Raw genomic sequence first — 15,976 nt, 5'->3', positions numbered from 1 at the left:
ATTCAACCATTAAAAAAACCCATGCCAAAAGAGACAGTGAAGGCTGGAGCAGTTCTCTGGCTAGCCAGCTCCTGTCAAACCATGAATTACATACCAGTGTGGAAAATGGATGTTAAATGATGATGATGGTACTGCATTCAGGTATGGCCAACGTCTACTTAACCAACATGATATATCTTGTAAAACATACCCAAAAAGAAGGCAACGGGGAAGTTAGCTTAGAATTTTTCAGTGACAGTGCCATGGCAAGTATGTGACACTTATTATGGTAGTCATCAGGGATCTTTCATCAACTTAAAGGCACAAGAAGTCAACGGTTAAATATGTTAATTTATGTATCATTCTGTCATGCAAATGGCATCAGGGAATTATTGACTGATGTCACAACCTCTACAGTGTTCTCTGTACAAGGTATATCTTGCTTGAGTATGTGAATTGGTCTTAGACCAGGCTGAAAAGCATCGTATCTTGGTCCTGCATCTACGAACTGTTATTCAATACACAGTTGGTTAACTTCATATCATATATCTTTTGTATAACACTGAACTACTCAATTACAACAATTCCTTTTGTATTTTTGTTGTTAAAAATATCTGTTCTTTTTAATGAAATAGTTTGTTGGGATTTTTCTTATTCCATTTTTTACTTTTCTTTTCATTCATTTTCACACTGAATTCTCCCTGGGGCATTTACATCTAAAGCTGGGGCTTTATTACTGATGACAACTACCATCTGCCACAACACATAATTATGGTTATATTTTACATCATTAGAACATACCAAAATTAAATATAAGATGGAAAACAATGCAGTACCGAAAGAGGAGGAGGAGGCAGCTTAAAAGAAAGCAATAATATAAAAGTTTTCTTCAACAACAAGTGAATTTTAAAAATAGTAAAAAAAAAAAAAACAAATAACAAACTACAAAAGGGAAAAAAATGGCATGTTTTTCAAAATTTGCTGAAGCATACATATAATTTTAGATAAATAACAATGACTTGAAGATATTTTAATTCATAATCTTCTGCACTGCCCAAAGAGATAACATGAAATTTTCCCCCCTCAAAACAAAATTTTCATTTTAATATATGCAAATTAGATTAATTATTGGGTTTTCTGTTTACTGAAGCATCTTTTCTTGTTGGCGCCATAAACTAGTTTACATGTTAAACATTCTTCCTTCATTTCTTGAAGAAAGGAAGTGATGAGAAATATAATACCTAAAAAAGGGGAATGCTATACTTATTAACATTTTCTGCTAACAGCATTTCAGTTTTTGAGTTCAATGTTTTACATAGTTCTACAGATCTCTTCATTCATTTCTCTGTCACATGCTTGCCATGGAAACTGTCACTGGAGAATACAAAGGTAACTTTCCATGTTGCCATCTATCGAGTATTTTTTACAAGATACATCTTGTTAGTTAAGTGGACAAGTTGGACATACCTGAATAATGATGATGATGATGTGCCGCTACCGCCATCACCACCACCACCATCATCATCATCATTTAACATCCATTTCCTACATTGGCATGAATTGGATGGTTTGATAGGAGTTGGCAAACCAGAGGACGGCACCAAGCTCCACTGTCTCTCTTGGCATGGTTTATACAGCTGGAGGCCCTTCCTAACATTAAGCATTGGGGTCAGTGTAATCAACTTACCCCCATCCCCTAAATTGCTGGCCTTGTGCTAAAATTTGAAACCTATGTTATGTAACATATTGTGTCATATACAACGCTATATATTTTTTTTGTTTTATTTTCATATACGCGCGGTGTCACTATGTCTCTCTCTCTCTCTCGCTATGTGGTGTCGGTTCTCCCTCTGTTTTCACTGTCTCTCTCTCTCTCTCTCTCTCTCTCTCTCTCTCGGTATATATCTCACCTTCACTCGCTTCCACAGGCTTAGCCAATACCGCAGGATGAAAAACATCAAGCTAAGTTCCCGACCTGTTTCCTCTTTTCATTGTTTTTGCAAGCCTTATTATTATTGTATCCCCATCTAATAGCGTTATCGTTGTCTTTCGTCTCAAATGCTAGCTGAAGCATAAAAACTTTCACTCACAAAAACTTATTCACACCACCGCAAAGCATTTCATCTCAATCCTGTCTTCTTTCTGCCGCCTAAAACCTCATCTTCTCCCAAAAACCTCATCTTCTCCCAATGCGCGGTGCGCCCGCCCTCCCACCCCCACCACCAATACCGGTGAACACTGTTCTCACCATCTACACCGGATACTCCCTCTTATGTTTCTCTATCTGTCTAACTATTTATCAAATTTCTCTATCTATCTATCTATCTTCATTCGTCTAAAATCAAACTTCGTATCTTCGCGGTGCACCCGCCCTGCCCACCCCCACCACCAATACCGGATATCTCTATATTTTGCTCCATCTATACCGGATGTCACTTCTCCCACCACCATTATAGGTGTCTACTCTTCGAACCCCCCTCTTCAATACGCTATTTCACCATGCATTACCCCTCTCTCGATATCCTACGTTCTACTTGCCTAGAACCTGTCATCATTTCTCTGAACCACCCCTCCCCACTGGTGCTCCCCTATATTTCTGCACCCCCCCCCCACATAAAAAGCACCATTCGAACGTGGCCGATGCCAGACCCCTCTGGCACCTGTGCAGGTGGCACGTAAAAAACACCCACTACACTTGCGGAGTGGTTGGCGTTAGGAAGGGCATCCAGCTGTAGAAACACTGCCAGACTAGACTGGAGCCTGGGGCAGTCCCGAGCTCCCCAGACCCCGGTCGAAACCGTCCAACCCGTGCTAGCGCGGAAAACGGACGTTAAACGATGATGATGATGATGATGATGAAAGGTAAATTAGGATTGTGAACTGACATAAAAGTGCAGAATATTTTGAAATGATATTAAGAAACACTGAGAGACACAGACAAACAGACAGACAAAACATATACATAATAATTACTTGGCCTACTAATGTAGCAACAAATTCTCTTTCAACTAGCTTCCTTAGTAATATACTATAAACTAAGAACTAAAAGTATTATTCATTTATACTAAGAACTTATACTAAGAACTTATACTAAGAACAAATGCAGCATGAAAGAACAAGGACACATCTTGAATGGTTGACATGATAATCCTGTTGATGATAGAAGAATTGGGGATGGTGATAGCGATAATGAGCAACAGTGCAAATATTGCTAAAATTCAGATCAGCTTTCATGGCTTCTGATCTTAACTGATTGGAAGTGTTAACACGTACTTGTTTCATTATGGTATAAAAGATGGGCTCCACCAAATATTCTGTGCAATTCTGCAAATTTGCTTGTAAGTTGCTTAACCTGCAAATTTGCTTGTCAGTCGCTTGACCTGCAAATTTGCTTGTAAGTTGCTTGACCTGCAAATTTGCTTGCCAGTTGCTTGACCTGCAAATTTGCTTGTCAGTTGCTTGACCTGCAAATTTGCTTGTCAGTTGCTTGACCTGCAAATTTGCTTGTCAGTTGCTTGACCTGCAAATTTGCTTGTCAGTTGCTTGACCTGCAAATTTGCTTGTTAGTTGTTTGGTCAAGTATGTTGAGCTTAGTACGTGCATTGCTGATCATAAGCGGGAGTAGTGGGGGAAGCATCACAGCCATGTGTTGAGAAAGATTCTTGAATAATTCACCCCTGGAAATATAAATGTTTCATTCATCATCCTCAAACAACCCTTATTCAGGGACCTTTTGAGTGGCACGGGCACTTGACCTGAAGAAAATTCTAACTGGGCCCCTCTGCAAGGTCATGCACTGTTTATCTTGATATGAGGTCACCACGTTATGCACATATTGTTGTAATGCATGTGTTGGTGTACCCATATCAAACAGGTAATCCTCATGGGTATATTGGGATTCATATATTTGTACCTCAGTGTCACTTTAATGGCATGCACTGTTCTCTCACTCAATACTACTACTACTACTACTACTACTACTACTACTAATAATAATAATAATAATAATAATAATAATAATAATAATAATAATAATGATAAAGAAGGGAGCTGAGAAGTATATTAAACAACTTCCTGGTAACTCCAATCTCTGTGAACTACAAAAGATAACCTTCATGGTTACAGTCTATATACTATGGAAAGCACTTTCCATAAATGGAATAAATGTAGTGATAATTTTAGCATGCATTGCATGACAAAAGTGCTCTTGCTACTCTTGGCCGCCGGAGGATGCCCAGTACAAAGGTAGCTGAAATAAAGTTATAATGAAAAGAAACCATAAATAATAATGATGATGATGATGTTTTCTACTAAAGACACAAGGCCTGAAATTTTGGAGGAGGGGACTAGTTGATTACATCGACCCGCCTTCCCCCCAGTATTTTACTGATACTTAATTTATCAACCCCGAAAGGATGAAAGGTAAAGTTGACCTCGGCAGAACTTGAAGACAGACAAAATACCACTAAGCATTTTGCCCGGTGTGCTAATGCATCTGCCATCTTGCCACTTTCAATAATAATGATAATCATAATAATCATAATACTCTTTTACTCTTTTACGTGTTTCAGTCATTTGACTGCGACCATGCTGGAGCACCGCCTTTAGTCAAGCAAATTGACCCCAGGACTTATTCTTTGTGAGCCTAGTACTTATTCTATCAGTCTCTTTTACTGAACCGCTATGTTACGGGGATGTAAACACACTAACATCGGTTGTCAAGCGATGGTTGGGGCGATGGTTGGGGGATAAACACAGACACAAACATATACACACATACATATATATACATATATACAACGGGCTTCTTTCAGTTTCCATCTAACAAATCCACTCACAAGGCTTTGGTCGGCCTGAAGCTATAGTAGAAGACACTTGCCCAAGGTGCCACGCAGTGGGAATGAACCTGGAACCATGTGGTTGGTAAACAAGCTACTTACCACACAGCTGCTTCTGCGCCTATGTTTCAAATTTTGACACAAAGTCAGCAATTTTAAGGTGGGGTAGGCCACTTGTATCAACCTTAGTACTTGACTAGCACTTTATTTTATCAACCGCAAGAGGATGAAAGGAAAAGTTGACCTTGGTGGTATTTGAACTCAGAATCTAAAGGGCCAGCAGAAATGCCACTAAGCATTCTGTCTGACATTCTAATGATTCTGCCAGCTCAATAATAATAATAATCATAATAATAATAAACCAAACACTTTACATGTGCTTAATGCAAAGAAACCTCTACATGATCACTCAACCTGCTAGAAATAGTAGCTGTCCTTCAAATGACAGATTATAGTTTTTAAAAGAAAAGGAAAGGACTCATTATATATTTTTAGATATACTAAAATACAGGATGGTCAGAGTTAGAAGGCCTTTAATGTAAGGTCTACTTGATCAAATCTAACCTGAGGTTAAGCAATGAAAACAGCAACATTTGACAACAAACTCAAAACCTGTCACCATCACCACCACCACCTCCTACACCCTCTGCTCCTTGTCTTCTTCCTCATCTAATTTATAGGAGTGACTTGGGAAAGCGCGAATGACATTGATACCTTTTTGAAATGCCATGATTCAGAAGAGTGTAAATGAAGACGTTCCAACTAGGAATAAACAAAACAAAAAGAAAAAAAAAACTGAAAACAAAATGACAAAATTAATGTGTGTGTGTGTGTGTGTGTTGTTATAAATGTATGTATTTCATATATATACATATATACATACAAGGATGTTGAATAGTAGTGGTGTATATATATATATATATATATATATATAAATTCACATTCAAATATATGTATGTATGTATGTATATATATATATATATATACATATATATATAAAATACTTGATGGCTGAGTATCAGGCAATTGAGGAAGGAGTATGCAGCTGTAAAAACAATTACTCCTACCAAAGCTATTCCTCCCATAACAAGCATGCAAGGATTTATGTAAAATAGCAAAATGTATTTTTCTTTTAAATCCATAATAAATATAACTGTTACAAGCTAAGTTGGGCAAGCACGCAATAGACACAACTAACTTACACTACTACTACATTGCTCATACTTATAACCATTCAAGGCTTCATCTTTTCTCTTCTTGTCATCCCAAAATAATACTTTACTACATTTCACCCAAATGTCAGAATCTATATTCACCCTCCATTTAGCATGTTTGATGATGATTTCTTTGTCAGTGTCCAAGTTTCACTGTCATATTATATAGCATTGATTCAACAGTTGCAATGAACAGCTCAATTTTGATTTGCCTGGGTAATTTGGAGTTCCAGACCTTCCTTTGTTTGAGACAGGTTGTTTGTGTTTGTGCCTCCCTGGTCTTGATGTCTGCTTCTGAATTGCTCCCTCAAAAACCGAAGGACTTGAAGTTTTCAGCAACATTCAATTTGGAAACGTTATGCATGGCCCTCCATTGATTTTTTTTTGTTCTAGAATTGATATTAGCATCCAGCCATCCTTCCCTTTTACTGCCTTCTCTACTCTTACTCTCTTCTCGGATAGTAATTTAGTTGTGTTGCACAGCTCTTTCATGTTCTGGCGCTGAGCTGCACTTTCTGCTGTTGTTGCTAAATTTTCGAAATATTTTCATTTGTCTCTTCTTAATTGTTTTTTCACTTTCTTATTTTGTTGGTTGTGATTCCCCTGATATCTATTTATCTCTACTTCTAAGCTTACCGATAGTAATTTTTCCTTTAGCTTCTTTCTTACTTCTATGGCTGTTAGTGTCTCTTGTGATATCCACGTCTTATTCTTTTTGTTTACACAACCTACGCAATCTTCTAATAATGAAATAATTAGAAAAGACACACCAAATGTAGCGAAAAGTGCTTTACAGTGGAATCTGGATGGATATAAAAAGAAAGGTAGGCCTAAGAACTCGTGGCATAGATCAACACAAAAGGAACTAGAGAAAGGGGGACATTCATGGCAGAGTATAAGTACAGAAGCGAAAAATTATGCGACATGGAATTCAATTATAAGTGGCCTATACTGTGCATTGGTGGGCAGGGGAAAAATGCATGGCCCTAAATGTGAAATGGCAGCAACATATGACAAATGAATGTCTTTATGGAGACTTACCAAGAGTTAGCAAGAAGATCAGGCAAAGACAGCTGCATGGTCACTGCATGTGCTACCCTGAGCTGGAAGAATCCAAATTAGTCTTGTGGAACCCAGTTCAATGAGATGTAAGAAGACGGAAACATCATCACACTTACATTGATAACATGATTTCAGACACTGGCATGGAATGTATACTGAACCTTGAGAGAGTGGTGATAGACTGAGAAGTGTGGCGGGTGGATTTTGCTGTTGCAGCCTGGGTTGGAACCTGGCCATGATAATACATAATAACATTCACCAATTGATCCAAGCTCTTCTTCCCTATGTCTTCAGTTTTGGGGGCTTGTTTCCACAACATCCTAGCAGTTTACACTTGTTTCTAATCTCTAACATGCAACAGTTCAAAATTTATATTAACTAACTAGGCTCAGGTAAGGGTGTGTGATTAAGAAGTTTGCTTCTCAAGCATATGGTTCCCGGTTCAATCCCACAGCATGTCACCTTGGACAAATGTTTTCTACTGTAGCCTTGGGTCAACCAAAGCATTGTGAGTGGATTTGGTAGATGGAAACTGAATGAAGCCCATCATATTTATATGTATATATGTGTGTGTGTGTGTGTGTGTGTGTGTATGCATATGTGTGCATATGCATGTGTGTATGTATGTGTATTACTGTCTCTTTGCCTTGATGACATGTAATAGTCATAAATAAGTGTCACTGTAAAGCAGTGAAAACATCCTGATCATGGAGAAATATTATCTTACCTGGAAACAGTTGAGGGTTGGAGAAAGGAAGGGAATCCATCCATAGAAAATCCACCTCAACAAATTCTGTCTGACCCATATATTCATGGAAAAATGCACATTAAAAAATGACGATGATGATAAGGTAAGCTAACTTTTCCTTCAGTCCAGGAAGGCCCAGCAAGATTTAGGAGTAATGATGCCTGGTCAACTAGAAGACTAACTGAAATAAGAGATGTGCCAACAAGGGAGTATCTATATGGTTGCTCAACTAGAGAGAAAAAAGCAATTAAATCTCCTTCAAATTTATCCCTATTGACTTAAATACAGGAAAGACATATTAGATAATTTAGTTCCAGAGCAGGAACAAACTGAAAATGCTGCAGCCTTCATGAAGTAGAGGAAAATCCCAAATTCCAAGCATTTCAAGGGTACTGTCTCACCAGCCCACCAAAGGAAGGAAGGAAATATAAATTCAACTCTGTCAGTATTTGAACTCCGAAAACAAAGGGATGTAAGAGAATGAGTCAATTGGATGCAGCTGGGCAAAAACTGATGGTTGAGAATGGCTACTTAAGTAATTGTACATTTTAACACTGCTGCCACCTTGACTGGCTTAAAGCACCAACCAATTGTGGACATTGCCAGCCTCCCCTGGCCCATATGCCGGTGGCACGTAAAAAGCATCCACTACACTCACGAAGTGGTTGGCGTTAAGGAAGGGCATCCAGCTGTAGAAACACTGCCAGATCAGACTGGAGCCTGGTGCAGCCTCCTAACTTCCCAGACCCTGGTTGAACCATCCAATCCATGCTAGCATGGAAAACGGATGTTAAACGATGATGATCATAATGATGATGATGAAGTAAACAAACACACACACACATGCGCACGTGAGCATGCATCTACAAAAAATATATATATATATATAGATAGATAGAGAGAGAGAGAGAGAGAGAGAGAAAGAGAGAAGGAGAGAGAGAGAGAGAGAAAGGGAGAGGAAGAGGAGAGAGATGTTATAGTTTATTAACTGAACATAAACACAGTTTAACAACTGATATAAACACTTTCCTTCTCATAAACATGAAGAAAAATATGCTCACACACATAAACAAAGAGAGAGGGGTGGGGAAATAGGGAGAGAACAAAAGAAACATAAAAATGTCCGATGTCAAAAAAGGCAGCATTGAAGCAGCAATGCTAAAACAGCTGTGCCTAAATGTCTCATACCTAATACTAGCCTAGTTTATTGCCCACAGGGGGTTAAACACAGAGGGGAACAAACAAAGATAGACAGACAGACAAAGGAATTAAGTTGATTACATTAACTCCAGTATTTAACTGGTACTTATTTAATTGACCCCGAAAGGATGAAAGGCAAAGTCAACCTCGGCAGAATTTGAACTCAGAACGAAATACCGCAAAGCATTTCGCCTAGCATGCTAATGATTCTGCCAGCTCACCATCTTGCTTTGATTAATATTGTACTAAACAACATTAGGGAAGGGCTTAACCCTTTTGATACTAGCCCATCTGAGACCTCCTCTAATTCTACAGTACAGGGTTTTCCTCCAACTTTTGAGTTTCATTTACCCCTTGATAACTTTTTGGATGTAGATTCTACCCTCATACTCTTTTTCATTCAGTAATTTGCATTTATATTTTCTATCATGATAAAACAACTAACACAGTGGAAAATTAAGATACTGTTTTTTCCTTTAAATGTTAAGTTAAAATAACAATAGCAATATAAATAGAACATAACAATGTTATTTCACTTATTTATGAATTAAAGATGAACTTATATCAGAACAAAAAAAAAACAGTCTAAAAAGCAAAATTAGCATTTTTTCACAAAATATGTGTTCTTCAAATTATTTTTCTCAGCCGAAAATTTTTGAAAAAATTCTAATTGAAGAAATAAAAAAAACAAAACAATGCACACATCAAGAATCAAAAAATTTAACCTTTAGTTGGTTGAAATTAACCTCAATTTTAAGTGTTCAAATATAAATTTTAAAATTCCATCAGAATTTTATATTTTGTTAAGTCATGTTTCAAACACTAGCTTAATAATGACAATGTCTGATATTTTATAAAAATCACCTCTGAATTTTTGATTAGCTTCAAAATTAGTTAAAATCAAAGTACTTCATTAGAAATGGTGTTGCAAAATTATTAAGATATAGCCGTCTTTTTTTTAAAAAAAAAAGAAAAAATCATAAATATCAATTGAAAACATGGATATTAATTAATGATACATATGAACAGAGAGGATTGCATCAAACCATGGCTGCTCAAGCCTAAAAAAAAATAATAATAAAGAAGTTTCCACCCAACTACATGGTTCCGGGTTCAGTCACACTGTATGGCACCTTGGGCAAGTGTCTTCTACTATAGCTTCGGGCCGACCAAAGCCTTGTGAATGGATTTGGTAGACGGAAACTGAAAAGAAGCCTGTCGTATATATGTACATAGATGTGTGTGTGTTTGTGTGTCTGTCATGTTTGTCCCACCAACATCGCTTGACAACCGATGCTGGTGTGTTTACGTCCCCGTAACTTAGCGGTTCAGCAAAAGAGACCAATAGAATAAGTACTAGGCTTACAAAGAATAAGTCCTGGGGTCGATTTGCTCGACTAAAGGCGGTGCTCCAGCATGGCCACAGCCACATGACTGAAACAAGTAAAAGTGTAAAAGAGTAGAATAAGTACCAAACTTTAAAACAAAACCAAAGTACTGTGGTTGATTCACATGACCAACAATTCTTCAAGGCAGTGCCCCAGCATGGCCACAGTCTAATGACTGAAACAAGTAAGAGATAAAAAAGGATCTACATGGTTACTGAGCCAATGACAGGGTCTTTATGTGGTTGTATGACCTACTAAAAATAACAGCCAGATTTCCCATGTATCACACTCTACTGGTTTCAGAAAGGAAAACTACACTGGCTAATGTGGTCCTAAACACATTATGTTTCAATAAAAGCTAAGTGAAGAATGCCTTTCACCAGAGTGCACGGAATCAGAATAGATACCACATGACATTCCATCCAATTCACTGCCAAACTGCTGCTTCTGCTATGTCTACCATTCTCCAAATGCATGGAACTACCACCACCATTAGCTGCTCAACTATTGTTCATCCTGTATTGAGAACTGAGAACATCATTCACTCTGTCTCTCTTACTCTCTCTCACTCTCTCATTGCTTCTAGTTCTCCCTCTCTTATTGTTTCTCTCTCTCCCTCTCTCATTGCTTCTATCTTTCCCTCTCACTTTTCTTCTCTCTCTCACTTTCAAACTTGCTTCTCTTTTTCTCACTCTCAACTTGCTTCTCTCTCTCTCCCTCTCTCATTACTTCTTTCTCTCCCTCTCTTTTTCCTTCTCTCTCCTTTTCTCCTTGCTTCTATCTCTCCCTCCTCTCTCCTTGCTTCTCTCTCACTCTCAACCTGTTTCTCTCTCTCTCTCACTTTCAACTTCTTTCTCTCTCTCTCTCACTTTCAACTTCTTTCTCTCTCTCTCTCACTTTCAACTTCTTTCTCTCTCTCTCTCTCTCTCTCCCTCTCTCACTCTTTTCTTGCTTTTTTCTTTCTCTTTCACTCTCTCCTTGTTTCTCTCTCTCTCTCTCTCACTCTTTTCTTGCTTCTCTCTCACTTTTGCTCTCTCCTTGTTTCTCTCTCTCTCTTTTAATCCCTCCTTGTTTCTCTCTTTCACTCACTCATTCTCTCTCTTTCTAAAGTCCCAAGTGACAGCACAGCAGCAGACACAACTTCTCTTGGCTCCTACCCCCATGCCCCATGCCCCACCTTTCAATCCTCCCATAATGACACCACAAACACAGAGGCCAAAGCATCTGTCATCTTGAAATGTCTACACCAATTCATATCCCCATCTACTCATCCCCACCACCACTACCAACCACTACCACCACCACTGCCACCAACACATTGACTGGCTCTCTTCCAAACATTCTTTTCCTTGCCCCAAAGCACAACCCCTCTCACACACCTCTATTTTGTCTTCTTCATCAATGACATACTTGATTGTTACTTCCAGTGATACAGAGACTCCCTCGGAAGATTACACTGTCCTTCATTCCTCGATGGATAATCTTTCACACAGCATCCAAGACATCTTACAGCATACCTTCACTACCAGTTTTCACACCTCTTCGGCAGTGGAGGTGTAAGAACTAGTCTCTCCCTCTCATGCCACCATCACTCTCACAGTTTTATTACTCATAACAACACACACATACAATAAAATGTTACACAATCTCCACTTATAAACAACACAGCAAAATTTTGGTAAGCCTCCTAAGCTATGATAATCTCTTATCAAGGAACACAGTATTACAAAATGATCCAATTTGCTCCACCTTTTACAACGGTGCAAATGTATCATATGCAAGCCATAATGGTCAGAGTTGTTAGAACCATCATCATCATCATCATCATCATTTTATTTATCACTTGTTTCAGTCATCAAACTGCAGCCATGCTGGGGCACCGCCTTGAATAAATTTTAGTTGAAACTGAATCGAGCCCAGGACTTGTTTTTTAAAAGCCTGGTACACTTATTCTATGAGTCACTTCTGCTGAACCCCTAAGTTACAGGGATGTAAACAAACCAACACTGGTTCTCAAGCAGTGGTGGGAGATAAACACACACACACATACACATACATAGCAGTAGCAGCAGCAGCTTGCTGGCAACTTTTTTCTGTCTTATAAAGGGTAAATACCCAATCTTTCTCAGCTGTTTTTCACAGGTTCACTGCGTGTGAAATTTACTTTCTTTTCTGAACTTTCTTGCATAGATTACTTCATTCAACTAGCGTCTACTATTTGATTTCATGTACCATCATCAAAACAAGAACTGAATATAATTTTATGTAGTTAATGTATAGATCTTGTATTTATTTTTTCATCTCTGTATGAATTCTTGTGATAATATACACACAACCACATTAAACACACTGTATCATCTATATATTTCACTACAAGCCGATTATATGTGTGTGTATGTGTGTGTGTGTGCACGCGTGCACATGTGGGTGTATGTTTTTGTATCTGTGTTTGCCCCCACCCCACTGCTTCACAACCAATGTTGATGTTTACATCCCCATAACTTAGAAGTTCAACAAAAGAGACCGATAGAATAACTACTAGGCTTTACAAAAACATAAGTACTGGGGTCAATTTTTTCAACCAAAATTCAAGGTGGTACCCCAGCATGGCCACAGTCTAATGACTGAACTGAGTAAAAGATAAAACATCTACTATAATAATACTCTTGTGTTTTTCTCCAATCACAACATATGAATGAGAAAGGAAGGGGTGACAGATGAATAAGGAAGGAAGGGATGATGGCAATTCTATGGTGAAAAGAAAATATCAAAAAGCATTTCAACTCTGTGTGAGTATACGTGTATATGTGTGTATGCGTGTAAAAGGGAAGTATGTGAATGTTCGTTATTTCTTTATTGCCCACAAGGGACCAAACACAGAGGGGACAAGCAAGGACAGACAAAGGAATTAAGTCAATTACATTGACCCCAGTGCGTAACTAGTACTTAATTTATCGACCCCGAAAGAATCAAAGGCAAAGTCGACCTCGGTGGAAATTGAACTCAGAACGTAGCAGCAGATGAAATACCGCTTAGTAGTATGTGAATGTTTGTATAGATTGATGTCACATATCAAAATACAACCATCAGATAACATTGGGAAGTGAATTAATTTGAATTACCATCCATATTCTATCTTTTGTCTTATTTATATATAAAAGACTTCAATTAGTGGCCATTTTTGACAGCATGGGGCCAGCTAGTAGATATATATAAACTCAGTATACACAATTTAAACAGCATTAAATCAAAATGAGAGTATAGAACAAAATACCTTGCAGTATTTGTTCCAACTCTCTGAGCTCTGAGTTCAAACCCAACTGAGGTCAACTTTACTTTACATCCTTTCAAGGTCAATAAAATGAGGTACAGATCCAAGATGGTCATGCTTATATTCTCAATAATTACTGGAGCTAAGGCGGCAAGCTGGCAGAAACGTTAGCACGCTGGGTGAAATGCTTAATGGTATTTAGTCTGTCTTTATGTTCTGAGTTCAAATTCTGCCAAGGTTGACTTGGCCTTTCATCCTTTCAGGGTCGATAAATTAAGTACCAGTTGTGTACCAGGGTCGATCTAATCGACTGGCCCCCTCCACAAAACTTTCAGGCCTAGTGCCTAGAGAAGAAAAGAATAATTACTGGAGCTATTAAGGCAGTGAGCTAGCAGAATCGTTTGTGCACTGGATAAAATGCTTAGCAGTATTTCGCCCATTGCATCGTTCTCAGTTCAAATTCTGCAGAGGTTGACTTTGCCTTTCATCCTTTCAGGGTTGGTAAAATAAGTACCAGTTGAACATTGGGGTCGATGTAATCAACTCATCCCCAACTTCCCCTAAGTTGTCCTTGTGGCAAAATTTGAAATAATAATTATTGGAGCTACTAATTTGCATACTCAGTGTGTGCAATTGAAAATGCATTAAATTTTAATTAGTGTACAAAACAAATACCTTTCAGTATTCGTTCCAACTCTCACCAGTCTTGGAGGACCTTAAAAAATGAGAAGTCATTGACACTTACCATTCTCTCTCAGACTAAACAGTAGAAGAAAAAAGAACAAAAACACAATAAAGTACTGCTTACACATGGTGAGACAGAATAATCATTACACACACATGCACATGTGTGCATGCACACACATTCACACATGGGCAAACACACACATGCATGCATGTATGCATACATAAACATATGCAAGGGCAAATGTTTATTCCAAGAACTTCCAGCCGTTTGGAATTCTTTACATTTTCCCTACAGGCATCAAGGCATCAATCATCTTGTAGAAATTCTATCTGGACAGTAATTACATCAACTCCACAACTTTGGGAAAGCCTGACTAAGTCATGGGCGCTGTTCCTTCTTTCTAAACTAAGACATGGATAGAACACACACACACACACACACACACTACACGTGCATACACACATATACATACACACAGTCACAGATGCATGCATAAATATAAATACACACAATGATAGTGTCTTGAAAAGGTTTGCCTCCCTTCTTTTGGTCCTGCCTTTCTTCTTTCATTCATTCATTCATTCCATACATACACAGAAACATACATACAGACATACATACATAGAAATATACACACATGCACATACATACATACATACATACATACATACACACATACATAGAAATATATACACATATATATATATACACACACACACACATACATACATACATACATACATACATACATACATACTTACATACATACATACATAGAAATATATACACATACTCAGAAATCTACACAAACATACATAGAAAGATACACAAGCATACATAGAACTATATACACATATGTACATACACACACACAACATACATACATACACACATACATATGTTTGTGTGCACATGTACACAGATGAACATATAAGCACATAAATATATAGACATTAAAAAAATTATACATGTACACACACACACACACACACAGATATATATTCACACACATATACACACATCATATGACCTACACGATAGGCGATAAAATCAACATGTGACACACAGATGTACACATGTAAGCATTTACTCAGATATGATCAGCAATGACACATGCACACACAAATACACACACACATACATACACGAAACAAGCGAAAGGGGACGTCTCTGTAGTCATTCGATCTGCTAGAAATAGCAGCCAAATCTCCCCCAGACTACACTCTCCATTTGGTAAAAGGAGACGATGAATAATGTAGTCCAAGGTTACATCATTCCTGGACAAAGAAAGAAAAAAAACAGTGATCCTGGCTTGAATATCTTTTGCTCACAGGTCTTTTTTGACCAGTACCAACCTGTGGTTAAACAACAACAACCGAGAATGGAGACAGGGTGAGAATCTGATCAGTTACTCTGTTACAATCATCATGATATAATATACATAAGCATAAGGCGGTGAGCTGGCAGAAACGTTAGCACGCCGGGCGAAATGCTTAGCGGTAGTTCGTCTGCCGCTACGTTCTGAGTTCAAATTCCGCCGAGGTCGACTTTGCCTTTCATCCTTTCAGGGTTGATTAAATAAGTACCA

The 15,976-nt window shown here is 38.1% G+C and overlaps 1 protein-coding gene and 1 long non-coding RNA gene across 2 annotated transcripts in view; both read right to left on the bottom strand.

The window, feature by feature from the left end:
- Positions 1 to 5,026, bottom strand: part of LOC118763959 — a 28,855-nt gene extending 23,829 nt beyond the window's left edge. The window contains exons 1-3 of the long non-coding RNA XR_004999730.1: positions 5,015 to 5,026; positions 4,602 to 4,608; positions 2,729 to 2,732 (exon numbers count right to left, since the gene is read on the bottom strand). This is a non-coding gene — a long non-coding RNA (uncharacterized LOC118763959). The remainder of the gene's footprint in view (positions 1 to 2,728; positions 2,733 to 4,601; positions 4,609 to 5,014) is intronic.
- The window catches only part of LOC115213089 (cytochrome c oxidase assembly protein COX11, mitochondrial), a 254,709-nt gene that overhangs the window by 122,483 nt on the left and 116,250 nt on the right, over positions 1 to 15,976 (bottom strand). The gene's annotated exons all lie outside the window — the stretch shown is intronic.

This window comes from Octopus sinensis, linkage group LG6, assembly GCF_006345805.1.
Source record: "Octopus sinensis linkage group LG6, ASM634580v1, whole genome shotgun sequence".
Lineage (NCBI taxonomy): Eukaryota > Metazoa > Mollusca > Cephalopoda > Octopoda > Octopodidae > Octopus > Octopus sinensis.
This window is presented reverse-complemented; position numbering and strand designations above follow the sequence as displayed.